Here is a 6,000-nt window from a genome sequence, read left to right as displayed (position 1 = left end):
CCTTGACCCTAATGCCAATCCAATAATGAGGACATGGTTTTGAGAAAAAGAAAAAAGAAGGTTTATTGCTTTGCTAGCAAAGGAGAAACACCTAGAAGAGGAAACTTCTTTTTTTCTTTTTAGAAGATAAGTTTATTTTGGCTCCCAGTTTCAGAAGCTCAGTCAATGGTCTGCTGACTCCTTAGCTTTGGACCTGAGGTGAGGCAAAATATCAGTGAAAATGTCAAACGGACAGACGAGGCAAGATGCCAAAGACAGCAGGAAACAGATTTATTTGGCTGCAGCCATGTTCAGAGGGCAAAGTTTTAGCTGTAATCAATCAATCTTCCTGAACCTTGAGTTCAGGTAGTTTCAGAACTTTATACCCAGTGTGTAGGGGAAGGGGCTCACAAGTTCACAGTCTGCAGAAGTTCACACAAAACAGCTTTTTCTTTCACTGTTCTGGGCAAGTTAACCCTTAAGGACAGGGCCTGAGAAGGGGAGAACTTCTCCCCTTTCTTCCCTCCCCCTGCCAGCTGTTACTATGGAGTCCAATTAGTAACATCTTCCATTTCAGGAACACAAGAGGAAATACAGTCACATTATAGGTCACCCCACATCCAATTTCATGGTCAATTAAAGCCATGTCTCTGGTCATAAACTGAGCTTTTCTCCATTACACTCTTCCACCATGATGTTCTGCCTCACCATGGGCCCCAAGATATGGAGTGCTCCAACCATGGACTAACTTGACTCAGGCTGTTCATCTTCCAATCCCCTGTCCCATTGAGCTTGATACCTTGAGAAATGACTCCTTGGAAACTCAGCTTCATGGGTATGTAAAAAAAAGGGAACTATGTGAAGTGAAGAAAAAAAATTTTTTTTTAAAATTTTAGTTGTAGATGGACATAATACCTTTATTTATTTTTATGTGGTGCTGAGGATCGAACCCAGTGCCTCACACATGCAAGTCGAGCACTCTACCACTGAACCACAGTCCCAGCCCCAAGAAAATTTTAAGAAAGGAGTTTATTGGCACCCAGAAGACCTCAAGGTACAAAGATATGAATTTCATCCTGAGCCAGTGTCTCTCTAGGACTGACTTCAGAATATACAAAAGAGACCCTAGATTTGGAAATCAAAGAGGTAAAGGACACAGGCAGTCAACCCCATTCACCAAGGGGTCATTTTTCTTCCATTGCAAGAGTAATACTAGTTCCACAAATCCACATTCAAATTTGATGGCCCAGGAACCTCAGAATCCAGATGCTCTTCCTCCTGCTTCATTTCTGGCAGAGGAATCCTAGAGCCCCCATACAAGTTGTGCAAACCTCTATAACTTTGAAATAAAAAACCTATTCCGGCTGTTTGAACTTGGGAGATGACAAAGAAGAGTACCCAGGAACTGCTTCATCTCTTGAGTGGGATAAGTCCAACCCAAGTAAATGAATTACAGTCCATGGAAGAAGAGTTGGAGAAGATGGAGAGATGTATAATTTTGTGATAAAAATGAAAGCTCTTCAGATATTGACACAGAGCTTTGTTTTGGGTACTGGCAAAATGATTCACTTAGTTCATTCAGCCTACTTAAGCCAACCAGAGAAGCCAAGGGAAAAGTGAGTAGCAGGTCCATGACTGAAGAGTGTATCAGTGTGTGCTGAATCTAGACATGCACCAGAATAATGATTTGTTAAGAAATACCCAGCAGAAAATAAATGAATTTGAGTTGATAGAGAAGAAACAGGAGAAGTACAGGTCTTTGTGGGCTACTTCAAGGGAGTCTGCAGATATCTATGACTCTCCAGCTTTGAGTTACATTACTCCTGTCACTCAGCTATCAGGGAGTCCCCAGCCAGACTGCAGTGACATTTTTTCCAACCTTGGCAAGGCCTCCAAGAATAGAGAATTTCAAGGAACATATTTTGGCAAAATTCCAAGAAAAGAAGTGACCATAGGTAGGAATCTTTCACCCAAGTCTCTGAAGGAAGCACTGGGGACAAGTCAGAGAGCAGCCATCAGGTAAATCAAAGTGGGAGAAGGGGGTAACTTTAGAACCACGATCAACTTTGCCCCTGACTTGTGTGAAGAACTGACATATAAATGCAACTGGCTTATAACAAGGTCCTCTTAGCTTTGGGTAGTAAGACTTCTAGGATGAAATTCCAAGGTAGACACTGTCTACCTGCCATTCCAAATCCAGCACACAGCCCATGTCCTTCTCTGTAAACTCATATGTATTAGGTGGAACCACATGAAATTTGTTTTATAGGTCAAAACAAATTTCACATGGTTGAACTTACTATGTAAGGTATTTTGGACAGGTATTAACCCCCATTCTAAATTTGTCATTCATTCATTCAGAAACACTTATAGAGCCAGTGGCCATATTAGACCCTAGGATGCAATGATGAATAAGTGTTAAAAGAGCTACTATGGGCACAAGTTATGCCCATAAATAGCTCTTCACTGGGGGAGGGGATCTGAGGGACCTGCTGATCAAAGAGGACACTTGAGAGGAGGTGAGAAAACACCCTGGTTGTTGGCCTGGGAGGCCTACTTGAGGCTGGTGAGGTTGCAGAGTGGCTCTTCTGTGAGCTCTTTAGGGAGGCCAAGGGTAAATCAGGTAAATGGAATGATTTACTCATTCCATTTCTCAGCACACTGCTTGCTACATGACACATAGAAAGTATTCAACAAGTGATTGAAGGAATTGGGAAATTAAAAGATGAATTTGAACAAGTTCACCTACAGAGCCAGCTGTTTTGAGAGTCATAGGATTTTAGAGCTCAAAGACCTCTCAGACATAGACCAACTTTGTCATTTTGCAGAGTGTGAAGTTCAAGCTCAGAGGCATAAACTTTATGAGATCCAGTGGTATTACCAAAATGAAAGCTGGGTAGGAGAGGTCTGCTCCACTGGAAGGAGGATTTTCTTACTCATATTAGAATTTCTGGCCCAGGTTGATAAAAGGCAGGTCAACTTTTAGTGGGGTTTATTACTATTAAATAAATCTCACTCCTTAAAACAACAACAACAAAAAAATGGGCTGGGGTTGTGGCTCAGTGGTAGAGCGCTCACCTAGCACGTGTGAGGCACTGAGTTCGATTCTCAGCACCACATAAAAATAAATAAAATAAATTGATCTTGGAAAAAAAGTCTCACTCTTGTTAGAATGGCAATGATCAAGAATATGAACAGTAATAAATGCTGGGGAGGTTTTGGGGAACAAAGTACACTTGTACATTGTTGGTGGGACTGCAGACTACTACAAGCAGTCTGGAAAGCAGATGCCTCAAAAAACTAGGGAGGGAACTGTTACAGAGTTGGGGCCTTCTGGGAAATTGAGGCAACATGAAGATCCCCTTTCTTCAAACCCCAATTCTTGTGATCAAGTCAGAAAGATTTCAGACATGTTGCTCAGAGCAACAGTTTATTGAAGGGATAGGAAAAATGAAAGGGGACACTCTCCAGGGAGAGAGTGGGTCCTTTTGGAAGAGAGACAATGCATCTCTCCTGCACTCCAGTTTTATTAGGGATCCCAGGGAAGTTTCCAGAGTCCCACCCAGGTATACCTCTTGAATTTGACTGACAGCAAGATGACATCAGGCTTTCAAGTCCTCAGTGCCATGACAACTCTTTCACACCTTGACCCATGCCAAGTGGTTCTAATTGGATTCTTAATCATTTTCACAGGTTTTATGATTAGGAGGAATTATTCTTATCTTCTGGGATCTGGTCTGTGAAGAGTCACAAAAGTCTCTTCCTTCAAAGTAATTTGGGTTCCTCTTATCAAGGTTGTTTCCTGCCTGCATTTCCTTGCAGATAACAGGTAGTTTGCTAAGGAATGTGACATATTCTGTCCACTTAGGCCAGGCAGGGCTGTAGGTAAATTGCTTTTTGGCAAAGAAAGCATGTGGAGGTCAGCACAGTAGGCCAAATTGATAGAATGATTCTTGTAACCTTGTGTTCCCACCACCCTCATCTGTCTGTCTCTTAACAGAACTACCATATGACCCAGCTATCCAACTCCTTAGTATTTCCCTCAAAGGTGTAAAATTGGCATACTATAGCAATACAGCCACCTCAATGTTTATAGCAACACAAGTCACAATAGCTAAATATGAAATCAACCCAGATGCCCATCAATAGATGAATAGATTAAGAAATTATTTTTACACACACACACACACACACGCACACACACACACACAGGAGTTCCACTCAGCCATAAAAAAAATGAAATTATGGCATTTGCCAGTAAATGGATGGAAATGGAGAGTATCGTGCTAAGTGAAATAAGCCAAACTCAGACTCAAAGGTTGAATGTTTTCTCTCATATGAAGAAGTTAAGAGTAAAATAAAGGAAAGAGGGAGGGAAGGATAGGATAATATAAAGAACCAATCAAATATAAATTAATAGATGAGTGAAAGGAAGTCAAGTAGAGGAAGGAGAAAGGGAGAGGGGAGGGAGGATACATGGGAAAAGCAGGATAAAGGGGGCAGTCATGAACTGAAACAGATTTCCATTCATGAATGAGTTTGTTGTGATGAACCCAATTACTATGAATAACTATAAAGCTCTAATACAAAAAGATTCTCCACTTACAATGCACTGCCCCATTGCCCACACAGGGTACATAGCTCTCCCACCTGCTTTTAGCTTGTCGTGCCACTGCCAAGTTCCAAGCTGGTAGGATATTTCCTGACTTCTGGTCTGGTGTTCTTCCATTGTGCCATGCTGAATTTCAGCATGACTTCAGTCCTTACTTAGAACACTGGAAAGTGTTGGCTTCTTTTTCTTGGGGGGAGGGGGGTTTCTGAGGATCAAGCCCAGGGTGTCATGCATGGTAAGCATATGGTCTACTACTTAACTATAGTCCTATTTTTTTGTTTTTGTACTGAGGATTGAACCCAGGGGCACTTTACCTTTGAGCTACATCCCCAGCCCTTTTTATTTTTTGTTTTGAGACAGTTAAGTTGTTAAGGGTGGCCTTAAACTTGGGGTCCTCCTGTATAGACCTCCTGAATTGCTGGGATGCCAGCCATGCACCACATAGCCTGGCTGGAATTTGTTTTCTTATAAAGGAAAAAGAATTTACTTGAACTCTAATATTTCTATTTCCATTGAGAATTAAGCCAGGCATGGTAGTGCAGCCCTGTAATCCAAGCAATTCAGGAGGCTGAGGCAGGAGGATCTCAAGTTCAAAGCCAGCCTCAGCAACAGCAAGGCACTAAGCAACTCAGTGAGAGAACTTGTCTCTAAATAAAATACAAAATAGGGGTTGGGGTTGTGGCTCAGTGGTAGAGCGCTCGCCTAGCACACACAAAGCGCTGGGTTCGATCTTCAGCACCACATAAATGTAAAATAAAGATATTGTGTCCACGTAAAACTAAAAAATATATATTAAAAAATAAAAATAAAATACAAAATAGGGCTGGGGATGTGACTCAGTGATTGAGTGTCCCTGAGTTCAATCCCCCATACCCCCTACCCACCCCCCCAAATTAAGAGTTTGCTTGGAAAGTATTAGTAACAATTTATCTTAAATATTAGGTTTTTATTACCTATTGTTGTATAAAAACAATAAGCCCAAAATTTAATGGCTTAAATAAAAATTTAAAATGCCATATCTCTAAAGGCTCAGTATATTTCTTTTCTCTTTTGGGGAGGTGAGGAGAGGGACTGGACCCAGGGTGCTTTATCACTGAGTTACATCCCCAAACCCCTTCTCTTTTGGAGACAAGGTCTGGCTAAGTTACTGAGGGTCTCTATAAGTTGCCCAGGCTGGCCTTGAACTTGCAATCTTCCTGCCTCAGCCTCACAAGTTGTTGCAATTACAGGTGTATGCCATGGTTCCTGGCATCTCAAAGCATTTAAAATCATAGTTGCACCTAATATGTCTCTCTTCATCATAGGAGGCTTGTGTTTGGTGCCTGATAAGTGAGCCCATTTGGCATTTTATCACATTTATGTAGCAAATTGGAATGAAAAGGGGAAGAGACTGCCTCAAGGAGTACTAT

This window comes from Marmota monax, unplaced genomic scaffold, assembly GCF_021218885.2.
Source record: "Marmota monax isolate L192 unplaced genomic scaffold, Marmota_monax_Labrador192_F-V1.1 WCK01_AAM20220418_F8-fsc00203, whole genome shotgun sequence".
Classification (NCBI taxonomy): domain Eukaryota; kingdom Metazoa; phylum Chordata; class Mammalia; order Rodentia; family Sciuridae; genus Marmota; species Marmota monax.
Note: the sequence above shows the minus strand (reverse complement) of the source record.